The following is a 24,232-nucleotide window of genomic DNA, read 5'->3' on the forward strand; positions in this document are numbered from 1 at the left end:
TGATCCTTTAGAGGAGAGATTCTATGAGGACATCCCATTTACAACTGAGTGTTCCAAGGCTTCTCATTCTCTGCAGTTTGTCCAGGATGTTACCTATTAAGTCTAATAAAAAACTACAATCCATACAACCAAAAATATTAGGTATAGAATGAAAGAGTAAAGAGGAATACAGTGCCCTAGGAAAAGGAAAGAGAATAGCTATGAATAATGGGGGTGGGGAGAGTGAAGATTAGAACTAGAGGATCACAAAGGGAAAGGGAGGGAAGAAGAAGGGAAAAGATTGTATATATAGAAAGACTAAAACTAAAAGCCATTGGGGGTGTCATAAAAGCTTACTACAGTAGAAGCTTCATAAAATATATACATATATAGAAGAAATATAAATGGAATAATAAAATAGGAGTGGAAACAAAGCCCCAGTTAGAATAGTTTCTTTCACTTTTTATATTGGTTTCTATTTTCCACTCCATGATAAAAACCATATAACATATTTCGGGGGCTGCGTAGTTCCTGTAATGAATAACATAACAATTATTGCATCTTAAAAACAAGGTTGGCTGTTACAAGAGAGTTAAAAATGAACTAACTTTTAAACAACAGTTGTAGATTTTTTTCTATGCAAATGACTCTCCCTGGGAAAATCTTTATTAAAATCTCTCCAGTTATTCGGATCATTGAGAAAAGCTACAGAGGATGTCAACAAGTAAATATATATCTGTCTGACAAACTAATCATGCTATTAGGTAAGTTACTAAAAGTAATTCAATAAACTCTTTTCAGAGAACATTTTTCCTTGTTTAATATAAATTACAGGCAACCTTCTAAGGAAGGACAATGATAGGTGATTTTTTTTTCTTAAGAAGTCATGTTGATGACAAAGCCTTCAACTGTGATAGCAAGGCTCTATACTACTGCACAGTTCTCAGTCAGGCAGGAACATACTCTGAGTTAAGCCCACATGATCCCCAGATGCTGAGGTCATAAACTATAGAGAATGACAAGGGACTGCTCACACAACATGCCATTTCTGAAAAATTGTGTCCAATTGAGAAAGAGGACGTAAATACAGAAATCATAACTCTAAGCATAATTCTGAAATTGATGCCTTCCTTTCCTCTGTAACTATTTCTAAATGTCAGAATTCCAGCAAACAAAACTCAATTTAAATCTTTAAAAATTTCTAGTTTCCTGATTTATAAATTATTACTCGTGTCTGCACTTTTAGTTGCTCCTTGACACTTGGATAAAGCAATGTGAACAGGTGTCATGCAGAAAAGAAAAATGAAGAAACACATGGGCTCTTTGAATTCATCCATTGCTCTGACTTTCAAAACAAGGTTTTTGTTTTTGTTCGTTTTTAAATGTATCACTTTACATCCTGATAATGATGCCCTGTCCCTCCTCTCATCCCAGTATCACTCCAGACATCCCTTCATAGTTGGCTTAAGAGTATTCTCTCCCGCTGAGGTCCATCCAGTCAGTTCAGGGGAAGGAGATCCAGTGGCAGGCAACAGAGTCAAAGATCTTCCTTCTCCAATTTTTAGGGAACCCAAATGAAGACCAAGTTCCGTATCTGCTATGAATGGTTAGGGGGGCTAGGTACATCCCTGGCACGCTCTTTGGTTGATGGTTCGGTAACTCATGGGCTCACGTTAGTTAACTCTGTAGGACTTCTTGTGGTATCCTTGACCCCTCCAGCTATCTCAATTCCTTTGCTGACTTCCATAAGACTCCCAAACCTCTGCCTGATGCTTGACTGTGAGCCTCTGCATCTGTTTCTATTCACTGCTGTATGAAGCCTCTCAGGAGACAGTTGTGCTTGGTTCCTATCTGCAAGCATAGCAGATAACATTTATAGTGTCAGGGACTTGCTCTCTTACATGGGCTGTGTCTAAACCTGGGTCAGTCATTTTTTGGCCATTTTCTTCAATCTCTCTCCAAAAAGGGCTGTTGTTGTTGTTGTTGTTGTTGTTGTTGTTGTTTTATTAAAATATCCACATTCTATTTTCTTCCATTCTAACAATTTTCATATTATGAAATTATTTCTGGAAGATATCAACTGTGCCAATATATTACTAATGTCCACAAAAAATTGCTGTTTTTCTTTCTAACATTACTACAGGTACTCAAGAGTAATTTTTCTGATTTACAGAGTATTCATGATGAGCCAACATACAGTAGGTGCTGTGTGTTTGCTGTGTTTCAGATGCTACTCTGTGTGTTTGCATAGGTCTACTTGTCTTTTGCATGTGAGTAAACATAGGGAGAGAGGTGTCTGTGCAAATCATCCGGGTCTCATGGCAGACAAGCTATTTGCTCTCTCGTTTTGATTATAAACATTCATGCATATTTAAGTTCTTTTCAGTTTTTTGGAACAGGATCTCACTATGTATCCTGGATTGGGAAGTGTCCATGGACTGGGGCACTTCAAGATCCTTTGAAAGCAGTTTTCTTAGCACAAATGATATAGGTAGAAAGAACTGTACCCAGGCGCAGAACTAGAAGATTTAAGGAAAAGATGCTAACTTGGTTCCTCTAAATTCTCCTAATTCTTCCAGAATATCACAAGGCAGCATTGCTAGAACAGTCCCGAACAGTGAGATTTTCTTAAGCAAAGGACTGGTTTAACATAACTGTTAAATTTTGCTGTGTTCAAGTTTCTCATATATAGTTCACATTTTATTCTTTAATTCTTCCCCTCTTTATTACTACTGTCAACAAAATTTGGTGAAAGGTAAATATTCTAAACAGCTCCTTGTATATGGCTCAGGTACAAGACTACACTCTCTGCATCAAAACATGCTGCATTTACATTTCCTATGCTATTATTGCTTTGAAAAGGCCCCTTTCCTCAAATTAGACTTCTTTCCTTGTCTGTCCTTCTTTTTAGATGACAAATTATTTGGAAGCTGAGACATGCCAACTCATACCTGGTACCTCATAGGCATTTTTGTTAAATTCCAAGATAATTAATCCCACCATGTATTGTTACTCATTGTTTTCTGAGATGATGACATATTTCACCTGAAGGCGTGACTGTAAGACACAGATAGGAGCGGCTTTAAATATGCAATTCTCTAGAAATACTCCTTTGGTAGGAAGGCTCAAAACATTTTGATCATTTTGGTGGCTCTTGATATTAATGTTCATAATATCAACATTATACGTGAAAAGCATGACTTGTGTTTCTAAGATAGTTTAGCTTCCAATGGTTTCCTTTTTATTTACAAGAACTAAGGTATTAAAGAGTTTGCTTCATTCTTACTAACATGTAGCAAGAAGAATGGATTTTAAAAAGACATGCTAAAAAGTATAAAAGAAAATTATTTTAAGGAACCTCTGAAATATTTAGTCTACATCTAAAGTGCTCATTTCCAGCTTGGGGGAAATTCAAACTGTAGCAATGTTTCAGTTCAGAAACATGATCAGTGACAAAAGCTACTCTAAAACACCTTTGTTTTTATTTCTATCTGCTTTGCACTATTCCAAATATGGCCCATCACATATAAATTCATTGTGCTAGTTCATGCTAAGAATTCACATTTTTATCTGCAATAGAGCCTTGAAAGCCTTATGTCATCTCCCAAAAGAACCCAATTTCACTCTTCAGGCATGCCAATCTTTCTTAGGAGCTGAAGACCTCAGTGATAGATTTGAAAACAGAATGAGTTTTGCTTTTTGGCACTGGGAGAAAATGGTTTTACTTATGAATATTTCAGCTACCCCAAGAAAAGACACTGGGATCAAAACACACATTGAGATCCTTTAGCAAAAAGCAAATTGCTTGGTATGCAAATACCAACACTTCTCAGATCCAGAAGTGGGAAGTGATGTTGCCTGCCTTGAAGTCATTCTTAGGGAGGAAAACAGTTGGAAGAAAAGAGGAGCCAACATATGGCAGGTGTGACCAGCAGAGAAGTGAGTGTTGCCAACTCAACCATCCAAAATAGACTGCCCTTGCCTCTTGTCATCTCCTAGAATAATCTTACACGTAAATCACCCACAACTATGTCAGATCGCAAGACAGTTGAAGCTCTATTTAATTATATTTAGGGATAATCACAGCAAGCAGTACTTGGAATTATATGTCAGCGTGATATACATTTTATTCTCAACCAAATGTTTTGTCAAACAAAAAAGCAATCAATCTATAAAAAGGCAAAGAAGTTACTAACTATGAAACAAGGCACTTTTTTTCTTAAAAGTAAAATATAATGTTTTAAGTATATAATTGAGAATAAAATGTAAAAGATTTATAGTCAAGTAAGTTATCTTATGCATAATTCTTTAGTAATAAAAACAAAGTGAAGGGAGGATATTCCAACAATGTCTTAAATTGGCATCAAATTTTTTTATTTTACCAATTCATCCAACTATTCAAAATGAATGAACAGATAAATGAAAAGGCAGAGATATAAACAGAATATTTACAACAATTCCAGTACCACAATAGGGACAGAAAATTCAATATAAGACTATAAGAGATTTATTTGTCAATTTTAAAAAGAAGTTTATTGTTATTTATGCTTAGCAAGGCTAACATAGTCAAGAGATCATGTTATATTTACAGATTAGATATTTACATTCATATCATGGCAGACCACAGAAAGAAACAGAGAAGGCTACAGGGAATATGGAGCAGAAATGTGTGTATTATAACAAAAGTCTTCAAAGAAAGAGACTGTGAAGCACAAGCAATATTTGGATTAACTATCTTGAATAATTACAGCAGGGTCTACACATAGCTGATTGGGGTGGGGATTAGAATTGTTGATTTATAAGGTCTCACCAGCGAAACAGCTAATTATGTCAATAAATGTGAGTTGCAAATGATGCTACTCTACCTCAAAAATGGATATACTGTAGAATCCTTTTGGTATCTATGCATTTATATTTATATATCTATCTATGCCTATAGATAGGAAAAGAAAATTATGAGTAACACTCATTATGTCAACCAAGAAGCACATAGAAAACACATCCTTCTGAGTCCATGAAAAATTGGGATTGGATAACCTCTAATGGTGATTATCCCTGGAAATGACTGATTATTTCTTCCTCAGTCATCACCAATTGGTGATAACTTCTCATCTAAGGGTAGAGTCCTGTGAGCTCTTTCCAATACATGTTGGAACAACATCCCCTATTCTGTGATGTTTCATGAGTCATAGATGTAGGTTTGTATTATAAATAAAAACTGAGAGATTGGCATCATACAGAATATGTTGGAATAACTGGCATTCATTTAATCGTCTATTTGGATTTAAGGCATATTAAGTAGGAGAGAAGGCATGCTTAGTACTACAAACCTAGGCAACTTCATGTGACTAGCAAGGTTATGGAATCTAGAGGAGAACCTGCCGTGCCCAAGTTCCTAAACAATTGTTAACTCCCAATGGCATTCTAAGACCTATACCCGTAACCATAGATTGATGTAGCTCTCAGCCCACATCAAATAAGCCATATTTTTTTACAGCATAAAAAGACAATTAAACACATCCACAACTGTTCCCAATCATGGAAACTCTTACTTGGTGGAAACTTTGAGACTTCTGAAGAAGTATAAATGATTTGTTTTTAGAGTCTTGGAGGTTCTTAACTAATTGTACGATGGCAGTCTTTGAAAGAGGTATTACTGGAAAGCTGAAGTTAGGCTAAATGACCTTATCATAGCTGCTAATACTTCAGCAGAAATGTTTTACCTGGTGTCTTAGTCAGGGTTTCTATTCCTGCACGAACACCATGACCAAGAAGCAAGTTGAGGAGGAAAGGGTTTATTCAGCTTACACTCCCATGTTGCTGTTCATCACCAAAGGAAATCAGGACTGGAACTCAAGCAGGTCAGGAAGCAGGAGATGATACAGAGACCACAGAGGAATGTTATTTACTGGCTTGCTTCCCCTAACTTGCTCAGCTTGCTTTCTTATAGAACCCAGGACCACCAGCCCTGGGATGGCACCACCCTCAATGGGCTGGATCCTCCCACCTTGATCACTAATTGAGACAATATCTTACAGCTGGGTCTCATGAAGACATTTCCACACAACTGAGGCTCCTTTTTCTGTGATAACTCCAGATTGCATGAAGTTGACACAGAAAACTAGCCAGGACACCTGGTGTTTCATTATTTTAACAAAGTCCCAGTTAAAATAGGAAATGGTAAGTTAATAACACTTTCCAAGGCTATAAAATAGTCATTCTCATTACATAGTAATAGTTAGCTCTTATTTTTTTAACAAAAGGGGATTAAATTGAATAACTTAAAATTACAAATACTTAAAGTTATGAATCTCCTACTAGAATTATGTGAGTAAATTTAATTCTTACAACCATGCTAAGAAACATTGGTTTGGGAATGTAAAACAAGATGCAAAGAATTACAGACTGTAATGTGTGGTGTGTCCATCTCTAAATGTGATGGCTTTATCACATATCTTATACCTAAGTATCAGAGATCATCAAGGGGAGGGGGAGTAGAAAGATTGAAGAGACAGATGCGATGGTTGTCGACAACAAAACATTTTCCAGACCTGACAGCAACATTTCACACATGAAGTCACAATAGTTGAAAGTTCACGATCAAGATCTATATATAATCAAGTTAGCCAAAAATTCATGGATAGGTGTTGGGGGGCACGTGAAGTCTCAACCCTATATAAGGAGCTATTGTCAATGGCTTCTGAAGTGGAGAAGAGTCAGTTTTCTTCAGGGATACTTCATTTCAGGGACTATAAGTGCTGCTGTAGAGTGTTCAGTGCTTATGTAGACTGCACTAAGTGGACGCTGTGGATTTAGATAGAAAAATGAACATTAGGTTGGAAGATAAAATTAGGAGTAGGGTAGAAAAGGCACAGCAGTGAATTTGAAAATACAAGCTGGTATGAAATTCTCAAATAAAAATTTTTTAAATAAGATTTTTAGAAAAATAAAAATAGACCCATATTTGTCACCCATGCACAAAGCTCAAATCCAAGTGGATCAAGGACCTCAACATAAAAAAAGATACACTGAATCTAATAGAAGATAAAGTGGGAAAGAGGCTTTCAACTCATTGGCACAGGGAGAAATTCTTAGAATTCCAATGGCTCATGCTCTAAGATCAAGAGTTGATAAATGGGACCTCATGAAACATGAAAGCTTCTGTAAGGTAAAGGACATAATCAAAAGGACTAAACAGCATCCTACAGATTAGGAAAAAATCTTCACTAAACCCACATCCAATAGAGGACTGATGTCCAAAATATATAAAGAACTCAAGAAGCTCACCACCAAAAACCAAACAACCCAATCAATAAAAGGGGTATTGAACTAAACAGAGAATTCACAACAGAGAAATCTCAAATGGATGAGAAGCACCTAGAGAAATGTTCAAAGTCCTTACTGATCAGAGAAATATAAATAAAAACGATCATGAGATTCTACTTTACACCAGTCAGAATGGCTAAAATCAAAACCTCATGTGACAACACATGTTGATGAGGATGTGGAGAAAGAAGAACACTCCTCCATTGCTGACGGAATTGTAAACTGTTACAACCACTCTGGAAATCAATTAGGTTTCTCAGAAAATTGGAAATAGACATATGTAAAGAACCAGAAATATCACTTTTGAGAATAAACCCAAAAGATGCCCCACCATACTACAGAGACACATGTTCCACTATGTTCATAGTGGCCTTATCTGTGATAGCCAGAAGCTAGAAACAACCCACATGTCCCATAACAGAAGAATGGATACAGAAAATGTAGTACATCTACACAATGGAATACTACTCAGTTATCAAAAACAATGAATTTATGAAATTCATAGGCAAATGGATGGAACTGGAAAATATCATCCTGAGTGAGGTAACCCAATCACAGAAAGACACACATGGTATGCAGTCATTGATAAGTGGATATTAGCCCAAATGCTCGAATTACCCAAGATGCACAGAACACATGAATCTCAAGAAGGATGACGAAAATGCAGATGCTTCACTCCTTCTTTAAAATGGGAACAAGAATACCTATAGGAGGGGATAGAGAGGCAAAGTTTAGAACAGATAAAGGAATACCCATTCAGAGCCTGCCCCACATGTGGCCCATACATATACAGCCACCAAACTAGATAAGATGGATGAAGCAAAGAAGTGCAGGCTGACAGGAACAGGATGTAGATCTCTCCTGAGAGACACAGCCAGAATATGGCAAATACAGAGGCGAATGCCAGCAACAAACCACTGAACAGAGAACTGGACACCCATTGAAGGAGTCAGCGAAAGGACTGGAAGAGCTTGAAGGGGCCTGAGACCCCATATGAACAACAGTGCCAACCAACCAGAGCTTCCAGGGACTAAGCCACTACCCAAAGACTATACATGGACTGACCCTGGACTCTGACCTCATAGGTAGCAATGAATATCCTAGTAAGAGCACCAGTGGAAGGGGAAGCCCTGGGTCCTGCTAAGACTGAACCCCCAGTGAATGGGATTCTTGGGGGTAGGGCGATAATGTGGGGAGGATGGGGAGGGGAACACCGACATAGAAGGGGAGGAGAAAGCATTAGGGGTATGTTGGCCTGGAAACCGGGAAAGGGAATAACATTTGAAATGTAAATAAGAAATACCCAATTTAATAAAGATGGAGGGGAAAAAAAGGAATGAGGACATCCTGAGTTTTGCAGGCAAATGGATGGAACTAAAAAATAAACTGATTGAGGTAACTCAGACCCCAAAGGACATGCACAGTATTTACTCACTAATAAGGGGATATTAGCCAAAAATAAAAAAAATAAAAAAGAATGCACAGAATACCCAAGCTACAGTCCACAAAACTCAAAAAGGTCAACAAACTGAAGGGCCCAAGTAAAGACACCTCTGTCCCACTTGAGAGGGAGAAGAACGCAACCCGAAGAGGGGAAGGAGGGAGGGAGGGACGGGGGGGAAAGGGGATGGGGTTGGGGTTGGGGAGATGGGAACATGATCTCATATTGGGTGGGGAAAATGTTTGAAGCCCTCAGGGCCAGCAGACAGAATGGAAACAGGCGACTTTAGGAGGTAAGGGGCTGGGAGGACAGGACCCTCCAGAATGTACCAGAGACCTGGAAAGTGAGAGACTCTCAGAACTCAAAGGGGAGTTCCAGTTCAAGGGGCCGTACCCAAGGCCTGGCACCATTACTGAGACTATGGAATGATCACAAAAAGGAAGCCATCATGACTGCACTCCAAAAGATCCAACAAGCAGCTGAAAGAGTCAGAAGCAGATACGCGCACCCAACCAATGAACAGAAGCTGCTGACCCCTCTGGTTGAATTAGGGAAAAGCTGGAGGGAGCTGAGGAGGAGGCCAACCCTGTAGGAGGACCAGCAGCCTCAATTAACCTGGACTCCTGAGATCTCTCTGACACTGGACCACCAACCAGGCAGCCTACACCAGCTGAGATGAGGCCCCCAACACATATACAGCAGAGGACTCCCAGGTCTGGGTTCAGTCAGAGAAGATGCACCTAACCCCCAAGAGACTGGAGGCCCTAGTAAGTTTAGAAGTCTGGTGGGATGGGCAGGGCGGGGACTTCCTTGTGGAGACTGGGTTGGAAGATAGGGGATGTGGAACATTCCAGATGGTGGATTGGAGTGAAAAAATAAATAAATTAAAAATTTAGAAAAGACAATAAAGACTCAGAGAATTTTTTAAAAAAGAATTAAAAACATACTGCTAAATCAACTCTGCAATTCTAAACTGCATTTCAAAGAAAAGAATAAATTGAGCTAGAGTTTAAAGAAGTGAAAGATGCCTATTAAAACTAAGGAAGTACTATGCTGGAAACCCTGAGATTCAAAACCAGCTCAATCTGATGTCAAATCCATGTCAATCATGGTTCATGTCTTATCAACCAGGTTACTGATTCTACTGTAGCCCATTGCTGGATGTGTTGTTGTGTATGTGACAGTTCAGTTAAGAGAAAACAATCACGTAGATAAAGTTTTTCTAATATAATTCACAGCACACATTTCTTAGACTACAGTACAAGTCATGGCCTTATCACTCCAATGACATCAATTTTAATTGTTTCTTTTTCCAGAGGCAAGGATTTCACCTGGGCCTCTTCAAATGTAATTCAGTTGCCTATAAGAGCTCTGTTCATTTACCTCCATAAATAGTGAGTGTGTACTACAACTTCTGTGGTGAGGTGAGCAATTTAGGACTTCTAACCTGATAAACTGACAACCTTGAGCTCGTATTTCCTGATTTCTACTAAAAAAATAGTTATTTTAACAATTTGTTTTCAGGCCTTTACCTGAACCCCATCTTCAATTCCAATGCACTTGGTGGGATTGTAAATGGCCACATCATCATAAAAGAATATCAAAGCCAGGAAGAAATATATAATTCCTGACAGAAGATAACATTTGGTATGCTAAGATACTAAAGCAGAGATAATATCAGTTATTACTCATAATTTTTATTATTGTTCTTAATAAAATACATTTATCTGTTTTTTTTAACTTACAATCACTGTGTAGTGTTAAAGAAATTGATGGCGAATATTACAAAACTGCAATTAAGAGAATTAAAAACATTTAGAATGTAGTAATTGTGCTGCTCTGGCAAAGTGGCAGTAGTAAATACTTTTTTTTAATGCCTGTGGTCTAAACAGCAGAAATCTGACTATGTTTGCAGTGCCAAGCATGACTTCTCTCCTGTTGGGTTGGTGTGAACTCCATTTAGGTAGCTATTGGTTGCCACTATCAGGTGAGTGCCAACACTCATACTTTCTCACTTTTCCCAGCTCCCCTGAGCTCCCCTCTCTCCTGGATCCACTCTCCCTCCTTTTACCTTCAGAAAAGAACCAAAGAGACAACCAAACATGACACAACAAAATACATATAAAACAAGGCAAAAGCTCTCACACCAAGACTTTTCAAGGCAACTCCACCAGAGGAAAAGTATCCCAACAGGAAGCAAAGGAGTCAAAGACAAGTCATATCCCACAGTTAGGAATCTCACAAAATGACAAGCTAACAGTCTTATCATATATGCAGAGGACCTGATGCTCACCCTGGCAAGCCTTTTCAGGCTCTACAAATCTACGTGAGCCCTGCTTAGTTCATTCAATGGGCTGTGTAATCCTGGTGTCCCTCATCCCCTCTGATTCCTACAGTCTTCCTCTTCCATGGGACTCTTCAATCTTGAAAAGGAAGAACCCAATGGAGGCGTCCAATTTACATTCTCTCCTCACAATGCCTGGCTGTTGGTCTCTGCATCCACTCCCATATGTTGCCAGAGAAGGCCTCTCTGTTGATGGCTAGAAAAAGCACTGATCTATGACTTTTACAAAGCATCATCAGACTTCATTTCATTGGTGATTTTTTTAGATGGGTCACATTTGGTTCTACCCTAGGTCTCTGGGCTATCCAATCTTTAGTTCCAGGCCATCCAAGAAATGGTTGGCACAGTCATCCTCTGAGAGAGTGGGCCTGGTGTTAAATCAGACATTAGTTGGCCGTATCCACGGGTTTTGTGACACCATTGCCCCAGCACATCTTGAATGCAGAGTGGCTTGGAGGTCAAAGATTTTGTGGCTTGGATGGTGTCCAGATTTATCTTTCACGAGCCTGCTGAGTACTTTGCCGCACTAAAGAGACTATAAATGAATGGGTAAAGACTTCAAGGAGGCATCTGCTCAATCTATATTCAATGAACTCGGATGTTATCCTCAGCAATGGGTCCCTGATGCTAGTTTGTGTGGAGCAAACCTCTGTTTTTGCAGTAGCCTCCGTTGTTTAGGGATTTCCGCAGGATTTCCTGGCCAACAACTCTACATAATGCAACCCAGTCTCGCCACTGGGAGCCTTGCCTAGCTACAAGAGATGGCCATTTTAGGGTCTATATCTCCCATTATTGGAGTGCTCACTAGGATCATCCTAGTAGAGTCCAGGAAGCTTCCAGTGCTTTAGGTTTACACATTGTTCTGCCAAATGCCCCCCATTCCAGCTGTATCTGAACTCTCTCCCTTCATCCCATACTCCCCTACCTGATCCCTCCCATCCCCATCCCCACCTACCCCAAGTCCACTCCCCCCACAAAAATACTGTTTTTCCTTTCTGAGGAGATCCACATGTCTTAACTACAGCCCTTCTCTTTAGCTAAGCTCTCTGGGTCTGCAGATTGCAGCTTGGTTATCATTCATGTAACTGCTAATATCTACTTATAATTGATATAAATATATTCCATATTTTTTTCTGGGCTGTCCTATCACTCATGATTATTTTTCTAGTTCTATCCATTTGCTTGAACAGTTGAGTAATACTCCATTTTATAAATGTACCATATTTTCTTTATTCACTCATTTGAGGGACATTTAGGTTATTCTGTTTCTGCTATTATGAATAAAGTCAAAATAAACGTAGTTGAGCAAGAGTCCTTGTGGCTTATGGTAGGATGGACTGGCCTTTGGGGATATGTTAAAAAATTTATAGCTCACTCTAGATCTAGATCTTTTCCTAAGTTTCTGAGGAACCACCGTAGTGATTTCCATACCGTCTGTACAAGTTTACAGTAATGGAAAGTGGTATCCTTGCTTCATATTCGCTCCAGTGTGAAATGACACTTGTGCTATTGATCTTAGTTATTTTGACAGAAGTAAGCTGAAATCTCAAAGTAATTTTGATTGGCAGTTTTCTGATGGCTAAGAATGTTGAACATTTCTTTAAGTGTTTCTCAGCTATTTGAATTTCTTCTAATCAGAATTCTGTTTAGATCTGTATCCCATTTTAAATTGGATTATTTGGGGTATTTGATATTAGTTTTATATATTTTGGGTATTAGTCCTCCATCAGATGTGGAGATGCTAACAAACTTCTCCCATTCTATATGCCACTACTGTGTCTGATTTAATGGTGTCCTTTGTCTTTTAGGTTTTCTGTTTTGTGAGGTTGAATTTATTAATTATTGAACTTAGTCTCTTCATTTTTGGTGTTTGTTCAGAAAGTTACCTCCCATGCCAATTTGTGCAAGGCTCTTCCCTACTCTGTTTTCTATCAAGTAAATGTTCTTTTATGTTAAGGTTTTGATGGACTTGGTCATGAGTTCTGTGCAGGGTAATAAGTATGGCTCTATATGCATTCTTATACATGTGGATCTCCAGTTTGACCAGTACCATTTGTTGAAGATGTTTCCCCTCCCCCTCATGTTTAGCTTCTTGACAAAAATATCATTTGTTCATATGTGTTTGCATTTATTTCTGGGTCTTCCATTCATTCAGTTCCATTGGTCAACCAATATATGTGCCTTTATACCAATACCACGTGGCATTTATTACTCTAGCTTTGTAGAACATCTTAAAATCAGAGATGATAATAACTACAGGAGTTTTTTCATTGTTCAGGATTATTTCTATCTACCCTGGGTCTCCTGTTTTTACATATGAAGTTGAGTTCTGTCCTTTCAAGATCTGTAAAGAATTGTGTTGAAATTTTAATGAGGACTGCACTAAATCTGTAAACTGCTTTTGGTGGGATGGACATTTTTTCTTTTATTGGATATTGTACCGACTAGTTTTGTGTGTCAACTCGACACAAGCTGCAGTTATTGCAGAAAAAGGAGCCTCATGAGGAAATGCCTCCATGAGACCAAGTTATAAGGTATTTTCTCAACTAGTGATCAAGGGGGAGGACCCAGCCCATTGTGGGTGGTGCCATCCCTGGGCTGGTAGCCTTGGGTTCTATAAAAGAGCAAACTGAGCAAGCCAGGGGAAGCAAGCCAGTAAGTAACATGCCTCCATGGCCTCTGCATCAGCTCCTGCTTCCTGCCCTGCTTGAGTTCCAGTCCTGACTTCCTTTGGTGATGAGCAGCAACATGGAGGTAAGCTGAATAAACCCTTTCCTCCCCAACTTGCTTCTTGGTCATGATGTTTGCGCAGGAATAGAAACCCTGACTAAGACATATATTTTCTTTTTTTTTATTAGAAAATTTTTATTTACATTTCAAATGTCATTCCTTTTCCCGATTTCCCATCCATAATTCCTCTATCCTATCCACCCTCCCTCTTCTTCTATAAGGGTATTCCCACTCCCCAATCACTCCCCTTCCCACCTCCCCACCCTGACATTCCCCTACACTGGGAGTCCAGTCTTGGCAAGACCAAGGACTTCTCCTCCCATTGGTGCCCAGTAAGGCCATCCTCTACTACATATGCAGCTGGAGCCATGGGTCTGTCCCTGTGTACTCTTTGGGTAGTGGATTAGTCCCTGGGAGATCTGGTTGGTTGGTATTGTTGTTCTTATAGGGTGGAAAGCTTCTTCAGCTCCTTCAATCCTTTCTCTAATTCCTTCAGTGGGGACCTCATTCTCAATTCAATGGTTTGCTGTTGACATTCACCTCTGTATTTGTCACACTCTGGCTGAGCCTCTCGGAGACAGCTACATCAGGCTTCTGTCAGCATGCACTTCTTGCCATCAGCAATATTGTCTGGGTTTGGTGGCTGTATGTATGTGTATGTATATGTGTATTTTATATGTATATGTATATGTATATGATGTGTATATATATGTATATATATATATATATATATATATATGAGGGATATTGATTTTTTTCAAGTTAGTCTTGTATCCAGTCACTTTACTGAAAGTGTTCCTCAGCTATAGGAACTCATTGGTGGAAGTTTTAGGGTCAGTTGTATACACTAATATCTTCTGCAAGTAAAGATACTTTGACTTCTTTCTTTCCAATTTGGATCCTGTTGATCTCCTTTAGGTGTCTTATTGTTGTTAATAAAACTTCAAATATTATATGCAAAATATAGAAAGAGAGTGGGCAAACGTGTGCTGTTTCCGATCTTAGTGGAATTGCATTGAATTTCCCTCCAGTGTAATGTTGGCAGTAGACTTTCTGTGAACTGCCTTCATCATATTTAAGTATGTCTTACGCATTGCCGATATTTCCAGGACTTTTATTATGAAGGGCTGTTGAGTTTTGTCGAAGGACTTTACTTCATCTAATGAGATAATTCTTTCAATGAAAAACTTAAAAAGTACAAACATAAAAATAAGAAAAAATAATACAAAGCATCTAATTAAAACACAGTTCTGCAGTATTTATTTCTGTTTTATAAAATGAATTTGTATTGCTTCATCTGGTTCAGAAGCAATACAAGTTTAACCTGGAATTGTGGGAACTGGATTGGTACCCAGAGGGATAAAAGCATGACCAAGTGGAGATGGGAGTACATATTTCTTTTTTCTCAGAATGTACTTCTTGCAGGGAGGACTTGAAAGATCCTAGTGTCGGGCACAGCTTCCCTCTACTCTCTCACTTCCCGTGCTGCACTTCATTTGTTCTTTACTCTGCCAGCCTGTTCTACTCTTTGCTCGTCGAATAATAAGTTATGCACCCCTAGGATCTGTTTTCCAGAGAATCCAAACTATGAATAACTTTCCTATGAATATCTTATTTTGTTATTTAGACATAGGTGGCATGTTTACTATATGCCAAAAACTTCAGTGCATTATTTCATTGAAACTTTTAATATATGATTTGGGAATGAAAATAACTAATTCATGCCCATGATAAAGAGTAAACCAATTATGCAAAAGAGATAACTTCAAGCTTTTCAGAGTTATGTGACTATAATCCTGATAGCTTTCTCTGGGCTTTAGCCACTAAGCCTTTCTTTTTAGGGATTCTGTTGAGATCTTCCCAGCCTGGTGTTTACAATAAGAATTTATGACTATTTCTCACCTTTATTGTCTTTATATTTATTGTCCTATGTCTCATCTTCTCCATGGATATTTTTCCAAGGAGTTTTATATTAACTTGTTTTATGTACAATGTCCTAGATATATTCTTTAGAGTGCAGTATGTCGGTCACAGCTACTAGTATGACAAAAAAAAAAAAAAAGAGTTCATCTTCTATATCCCAACTCTGCCACTAGCAAACTTTGTGGCTTTGGACAGATGACTTAATATTGCTGTGTCCTGTGTGGCTTTGTCTTAGAAACCTGACTGAAGCAACAAGGGTGGGAAGAAAGGACAGACATGTGTACAGATAAGATTATCATGTGAGCTGTGCTGTTGGAGCAATGCCAACCAAGCAATAACCTGATCCTCAAGATGTTCTCTCTCTCTCTCTCTCTCTCTCTCTCTCTCTCTCTCTCTCTCTCTCTCTCTCTCTCTCTCTCTCTCTATCTCTCTCCCCAGCATTGTGAGGACAGGATAAATCTCAGTTTGCAATCATCCCAGTGAAGAAAGCTGCATTTGCTAGTTTTTGCACATAGTGTCCATGTTCACACAGAGTAGAGGAAGGATTTGTCAGTTCTGAGACTGATCTATATGGGGAAGCCTTTACTATAGCCATGCTTCTGAGTCATTTGGTTTCTTCAGCTTCCCACCTAATAACCCTGGAGGTCTTAGACCATCAGTTAAACTAATACAGAAATGACACAAACAGCATTCATACAAATGATTTAGAGACTTTCATTTAGAACAATGGCTGGAAAATAGAAAAAAACATAATGGCTAATTTGTTGACTTCTTTCATTCTATTGTCTCATAGTTGTTTGAAGAAAGGGAGACATCATTTTAAATTTTCAAGGAAATAGATCTTAAACCATCATATTACAATTGGAGATTCTTTTGACTTAATTGATTCCTTTAAATGACTCTGCAGATCTATTTAATATCAGGATACATTTGTGACCTTCCATGTATCTATAATACCCACCTGAAACTCTTGGTATTGTGGTATGTTTAGTAATACAAAACTTAACATGTTTTAGAAATATAATAAGGTACATATTTGCAGTATAATTAAGCATCATGGCCATAAATAACTAGAACAGTTCCTAAACATCAAATACATCCTTTTAATTGAAACTTTTATGGAAACACAAATGAGAGAAAAGATATCAAGAAGCCTGAAGAGGATAAATTTAAATTATATCAAATTTTAAAATCTTGTTTTCCAACTCTTTGTATCTGCAAATCAAAGAAAACAGAGGATGGAATTAAAATTGCAACAGCTACCAGGCACAAGTCCTTCAACTGTGGCTTATCGGACATTGGTGGTGGCCACTCCCCTCTCAATGTTCCTACTCATCTCATGTTTCCTATGCTGTCTATGGACAGAGGCATGAAATTGCACGTACATACTCTATTGCCCTCCTGCTTTTTGATTTCCTTTGCTTGTTTACACTGAATTTGGCCAAGTACCTAATTACATAAGGTAAAATACTGAATAAATATAGAACAAAGCACATCAAGGCACAAATTATCATTTTGGAGAGAGACATATATAAAATACACATAGGTATGCCACTATCTGTGTGTTTACATGTAATGTAGCCCATTCCTGCCTTTCTTTGAGAAGCACAGGACTAGATCATTGAGAAATAGAATGTTCATCCAAATGTCATAAATTACGGCTACATTTTAACAACTTGTTCATCAGAAATACCATAAAATTTTAAGCAAATATTTATTTTATCTCAACGTTCTCTTCTATAGCAGTGTTTTAAATCTATATTGTTCTTTGATGTTATAAAATAATTTTACTAACAAAAGAGAAGACAACTTTGGTTGAGCTCAATTATTTTCTTTCTTTTTTTCCTTTACGACTCTAAGTCTTGCTATGTAGCACAGGCTGCTTTTCAACTCATAAATCTCCTGCCTCAGCCTTGGTTGCAGGAGTTGTATCATAGATGTATCCCTTGGAATTGAACTCAATTCATTGAAATATTCTATGTATATCTAATGTTTTTTATTGCATCCACCACCAATTATTCTCTCATCCCCTTTCATTCCCTTTGAACCTCTTATTATTTCTTCAACATCACCCCTCTAATTTCATGCATTTTACAATAAAAATATCGATAGTTTAATAAAACTTACTTCTCAAATTTACATGAAGCAAATTGAGAAACTATATTTATAGTTGCTAACTATTCTTCTTGCTTGATTTTGCTGATCCTTACAGTGTTGTTTGTGGGGTGTCTGTTCTCACTATAGAAGTCATTTCTTCGATGCCTTTAATAAAACACAGAAACAGAGGCTCCAGTTAGCATAACAGGAGCGTTCAAGCCATTGCTTGACGTCTATTAGTGACAGAGCATGACCACCTGATATGGTAATAACATATAATCTTCAGCTCTCCACTTCCTATGATACAAATCTGTGCTCCTTGCATGGGATTCTATTGTATTGCCTCAATAAACATTTACCTCTGTGTGTGGTTTGCACCCTCAGAGACATCCAAATATTTGCTCTACCACTGTCAACCTAAGTTGTTATTTACTGAGCATACCACCCTGTCCCCGGCATGTCCCAGGGTGCCTACCATGCCTCACAGCTGGGCAATGTGACTCTCTTGAAGCATTTCCCTCTCACAACCTCACAGATCAAACACAATCTTTAAAATCCCAGACTGGTGCCATTAGCACATTACGAAGGATGTTCATCTTCGCAACATTTCATTTTCTCAATCCCCTCTTTCACCCAGTTCAAACCAGTTCGTCTTGGCAAGCAGACTAGAAATGAATAGACTAGTTTAAAAGAAGCAACACAACTGCATTTGCAAGTGGGGAAAAAAAAGAAAAGAAAAACCACTGCAACATCACTTTAAAGCCTTTTTCTTGGGAAACTCAATTTAAAATCTAGAGTGTACAGACATGGATTACACATTTTGCTCGCCTATACTTCCCCATCAAGGTGATGCCCGGAGCAAATATTTAGTCAGGCAAATTATAATCTTATCAAAAGAAGGATTTATAAAGAGAAACACCAGCAAAATGCTCGCAGTAATGAGAGGAATGGTTGTCTGGGTAGCGATTTCTCGTCTTTGCATTGATATTTGACAGCATCCTCCTCTGCGACAGCTGCTTTATCACTGCCTTTAATGACCATAAACCAGAAAATCTTGCATAATTCAGCGGGAATGTTCTGAAGGCCCCTCCGTCTGTCTGAAGAAGTCTGCTTGGCTGAACAGTTTTGTATCCCAGGGATTTCTCGACTAACAGGTGCTCCATTACACACACCAACAATTGGCTGAGTGAGCAGGCCCATAATTCAGTGTGTATTGCTCTATGATAACTGCCATGCAGAAATGAACTTCCTCGAGGAAGAAAAAAAATGGAGAAGCATTTAACTTGTCCAAATGCATTTAAGCTGATGCTTTAGGGAAGACAATTAGAATTCTGAGCAAGTGTTTGCAGTTCAGTCTCCGTCTTCCTCTCACAAGCCCAGGATTGTCGCTCACAGACAGAGCTACCCAGGGCAACGTTAGTTTTCCCTTTGCAGACCTGTACTACTTTTGAATTAATACATAGTGGGAATTCTATAATCACCGATTCAAGTTAGCGCTTGAGAAACTGTCCATTCAGCTAAAGGGAAAATGAAGCCAAGTTTGCACCTAGAAACCCAACACTGGTACAATATTAACAAACCTAGATTAAAAATGAAATTGGAGAGGGGAGGTGAATAATTCCTGGTCTTCTGATTGCAGCTTACATCTCGTAAGATTTTGCTATTGAAACTAGAAGCTGAGATAACAAAAGAAACATTTCAGCTTCATTCCTCTGGGAAATTTAAGGAGGGAAGGATATTGTCATAGTACCTTGGTGTGTGTGTGTGTGCGCGCGCGTGTGCATGCGTGTGTGTGTGTGTGTGTGTGTGTGTGTGCGCGCGCGCGTGTGCATGCGCGTGTGTGCGTGCGTGCGTGTGTGTGTGTGCGCGCGCGTGTGTGCATGCGTGCGTGCGTGCGTGTGTGTGTGTGTTTACACAAGCCTGTAGAAAGCAGATGGTGAAACAGAATAACCTATGATATCATACTCAGACTTTTCTTGAACCATAGACTGGTGAGCAGCAAGTCCTAGAGAGTCCTTTGTCTCCTTCCTCAACAGCACCAGGGTCACAGTCAGGCAACTATACCCAGCTTATGTGACTGAATAGAACCAAACTCAAATCCTCAGGCTTATTCATCAAGTCCTTTTAACCACTGGCCTATGTCTCCCATCCTGAGTACCGAGATGTTTAAAAGTAAACACAGAGCAGATTGAGGCACAATATATCAACTGATTATACACAAAATATAAAATCTTAGGCTATGAGATCACCTGGCCATCAAAAAGCCTTGCATCCAACAGATGAGGAGAAGCTGTAGGCTCCTCCTTGGGATTCGGTGGTGATAATAACGGTTATTCTATCTGCCTCTCATTGCAAGGACTTACAGGAAGCAAATGGAACAATATAAGATATCTTGGGAAAGGATAATGTGCTATAGAGTATCAGAATAAATTCACCATAAAGGAGGGAGATACTGATCTTTTATGAAGAAACTAGGTGTTATCGATGCAAAGTCTTTACACAGTCACTTCTATGTTAGACTGTAACAGCCCCAGCATGCCTGGTTAACCTTCCTTGATCCTCTCCTGCCTTCTAACTCTTCAATATATTCCAAGTTTCAGTCAGTGCAGTTCATGTCTCTCTCTTCCATGAAGCATTCCTGGAGAATTCCCCTAGCCAGGTCTAGCTGTTTAAAGCTATAGAGATACCAATACAAACTCTTAATCATAGTACATCCCAAACTACAGCATGGTTCCCAGCTCATTTTCATCAATGGCCCTCAAATATTTACAGATCCTGGAAAACAAAAGCTTGTTCTGTTCCTTAATCTGATAGCTCGTCCCCATTCTTTTTTTTTTTTCCGGAGCTGAGGACCGAACCAGGGCCTTGAGCTTGCTAGGCAAGCGCTCTACCACTGCGCTAAATCCCCAACCCCGCTCCTCCCCATTCTTAACCAGTGTTAGCTGTTCTCTCATTATCCATCAAAATGCTTAAGCTTTTTATTGTTGATAATTTGTTGTTATTGTTGTCATTGTGGTTTTTAATCTATTTTTTATTGTTTATTTATTTATTTTGGGCAGGGTTTCTCTGTGTAGTTTTATCTTCTGGATCTTGCTCCATGAATCAGGCTGGCTTCAAACTCACAATCTAACTGGCTCAGCCTTCCTAACGCTGGGATTAAAGACTTGTACCATTACTGCCCATCGATGCTTGAGTTTTAATTAGTCATTTCTAAGCTTTTTCTGAACATAAAGTCACAAAACTTAATAGTAATTCTTACATTTTGGACAGTATCTTTGTCTAGAAGAAGTTTACACAAGGCAAGAATAAGCAGATCTCTTAATACATTTCAGTCTACAACAGAATGTCACAAGCTCATGTATTTCAAAGTACTTGTTTGTAAAAGCAAAGGGATGAAAATTAGTTTCCATCAACTAATAAATGTGACATATACATACGGTCTTTGTAGATCTCCAAGTATTTGCCACCAAATAGCCACCTACATGAAATGAAGAGTGAATCTACATCTTTCTTAAGCAGGTATCTCTGTCCTTTGCAGAACCTTAGCAGGACACAAATTATTCCATGAAGTAACCGAGGGTAATATTCTCCAGGATCATGGAGAAAAGTTCTGCTTTACTCCACCCTGCTTACATAAAGCCATAAGCCATTTCCAAGACAGCTTGAAAATAAACAAGTATTAAATTTTAGTTATATTGCACTTCTCCAGGGATGATCCCAGGAAAAAGAATTTCAAATAGTTGCTTAAGGCTATATGTTTTCCAGTATGGACATATGGACAGGGGCTTTAATGTAGTAGGAATACCTAATAAGGACAGGTAACTGATGCACCAAGATAAAGAGTAGAGAGTAAAACCAATTCCCATAATTTTATTGTATATTCCAAACTAAAGGGTTTTTTTCAAGACAAAGATAAAATTTCTAGTAGAGCGAAGATAATATGTATCTGCATATGTTATCATATGTAGACATTTATAAATTACACATATATAATATACATAGTTGTATACCAATCTTTACAGATTATATATTACAAATATTCTTCACAAGAACACATCACATGATCATCTAATATCACATCTATCCATACACATATATGAGTACAATAATGAAAAAAGAGGGTATCATGAGATTGGAAAGGAGCATTGAATATAGGGGAATGTTTCAAGAGAAAAGGAAAGGGGATATTATATCATAATCTCATAATTATATCATAATGTCAAAAACAGAACTACAAATTACAAACATAAAATCTGCTATGGTTACAGAGTAATAAAGGAAATTACAAGAACTAGCCTTTTCTTCTAATCTTTGAGTAATTCATCCATGTATACAATGTGCTTTGATTCCATGAGTTCTGATTTCATATTTTTTGCTTTATTTTTATTAAATATTTTTATTTACATTTCAAATGTTATTCCCTTTCCTGATTTCCCATCCATGACCCCCTATCCTATCCCCCTCCCTCTACTTCTATGAGAGTATTCCCCCTCACCAACCATCCCCCCTTCTCACCTCCCTGCCCTGACATTCCCCTACACTTGAGGGTCCAGCCTTATCAAGACCAAGGACTTCTCCTCCAATTGGAGCCCAACAAGGCCATCCAATGCTACATATGTAGCTGGAACCATGGGTCTGCCCATGTTTACTCTTTGGGTAGTGTTTTAGTCCCTGGGACCTCTGTTTGGTTGTTGTTGTTGTTTTTATAGGGTGGCAAGCCTCTTCAGCTCCTTCAATCCTTGCTCTAATTCCGCCAATGGGGACCCCATTCTCAATTCAATGGTTTGCTGCTAGAATTCGCCTCTATATTTGTCACGCTCTGGCTGAGCCTCTCAAGAGATAGTTATATCATATCAGGCTACTGTCAGCATCCACTTCTTGGCTTCATCAATATTGTCCAGGTTTGGTGGCTGTTTCCCCACGTGGGGAAGGTTCTGAATGGTCATTCTTTCAGTCTCTGCTTTAAACTTTGTCTTCATATCTCCTCCTATTAATATTTTTGTTCCCCCTTTAAGAAGGACTGAAGCATTCACACTTGGTCATCCGTTTTCTTGAGCTTCATGTAGTCTGTGGATTTTATCTTGTGTAATTCGAGCTTTCAGGCTAACAATCACTTATCAGTGAGTACATACCATGTGTATTTTTTTGTGATTGGGTTACCTCACTCAGGATGATATTTTCTAGTTCAATCCATTTGCCTATGAATTTCATGAAGTCATTGTTTTTGATAGCTGAGTAATACTCCATTGTATAGATGTACCACATTTCCTGAATCCATTTTTCTGTTGAAGCATCTGGGTTCTTTTCGGCTTCTGGCTATTATAAGGCTGCTATGAACATAGTGAAGAATGAGTCCTTGTTATATGTTGGAGCATCATTTGGGTACATGCCTAGGAATGGTATCCTGGGTCCTCAGTTAATGGAATGTCCAGTTTTCTGAGGAACACCCAGACTGATTTCCAGAGTAGTTGTACCGGCTTGCAATTCCAACGCCAATGGAGGAGTGTTCCTTTTTCTCAAAATTCTTGCCAGCATCTGCTGTCACCAGAGTTTTCAATCTTAGCCATTCTGACTGGTGGGAGAATGAATCTCAGGGTTGTTTTGATTTGCATTTCCCTGATGACTAAGGATCCTAAACTTTTTTTTAGGTACTTCTCAGCTGCTCGATATTCCTCAGCAGAGAATTCTTTGTTTAGCTCTGTACTCCATTTTTAAATAAGATTATCTGTTTCTCTGGAGTCTAAATTCTTGAGTATAATCACCCTCTATCAGAGATAGGATTGGTAAAGGACTTTTGTCAATTTGTTGGTTGCTATTTTGTCCTAATGACAGTGTCCTTTGCCTTATAGAAGCTTTGCAATTTTTTTGAGGTCCCATTTGTCAATTATTGATCTTAGAGCATAAGCCATTGGTGTTCTGTTCAGGAAATATTCTCCAGTGCCCATGTGTTTGAGACTCTTCCTCACGTTTTCCTCTATTAGTTTGAATGTATCTGATTTTATGTGGAGGTCCTTGATCTGAGCTTTGTTCAAGGAGATAATAATTGATCGATTTGCGTTCTTCTACATGCTGACGTCCAATTGAACCAGCATCATTTGTTGAAAATGTTAACTTATTTCCACTAGGTGGTTTTAGCTCCTTTGTCAAAGATCAAGTGACCATAGATGTGTGGGTTCGTTTCTGGGTCTTCAATTCTGTTCCATTTACCTACCTTCCTGTCTCTGTACCAATATCATAAAGTTTTTATCACAATTGTTCTGTAATACATCTTGAGGTCAGGAATGGTGATTCCCTCAGAAGTTCTTTTATTGTTAAGGATAGTTTTTGCTATCCTGTTTTTTTTTTTTATTCCAAATGAATTTGCAAACTGCTCTTTCTAACTTGATAAAGAA

At 38.5% G+C, this 24,232-nt stretch overlaps 1 long non-coding RNA gene across 14 annotated transcripts in view; it reads right to left on the bottom strand.

Annotated features, from left to right (window-relative positions):
- Positions 1 to 24,232, bottom strand: part of LOC102550062 (uncharacterized) — a 156,002-nt gene that overhangs the window by 47,717 nt on the left and 84,053 nt on the right. For 13 of the 14 annotated variants that reach the window (XR_010052796.1, XR_010052795.1, XR_010052794.1 and 10 more), the window contains one exon: positions 17,871 to 18,005. The exons of the other annotated variant lie outside the window; for it this stretch is intronic. This is a non-coding gene — a long non-coding RNA (uncharacterized LOC102550062). The remainder of the gene's footprint in view (positions 1 to 17,870; positions 18,006 to 24,232) is intronic. 14 annotated transcript variants of the gene reach the window in all.

Source organism: Rattus norvegicus, chromosome 6, assembly GCF_036323735.1.
Source record: "Rattus norvegicus strain BN/NHsdMcwi chromosome 6, GRCr8, whole genome shotgun sequence".
NCBI classification, from domain to species: Eukaryota; Metazoa; Chordata; class Mammalia; order Rodentia; family Muridae; genus Rattus; species Rattus norvegicus.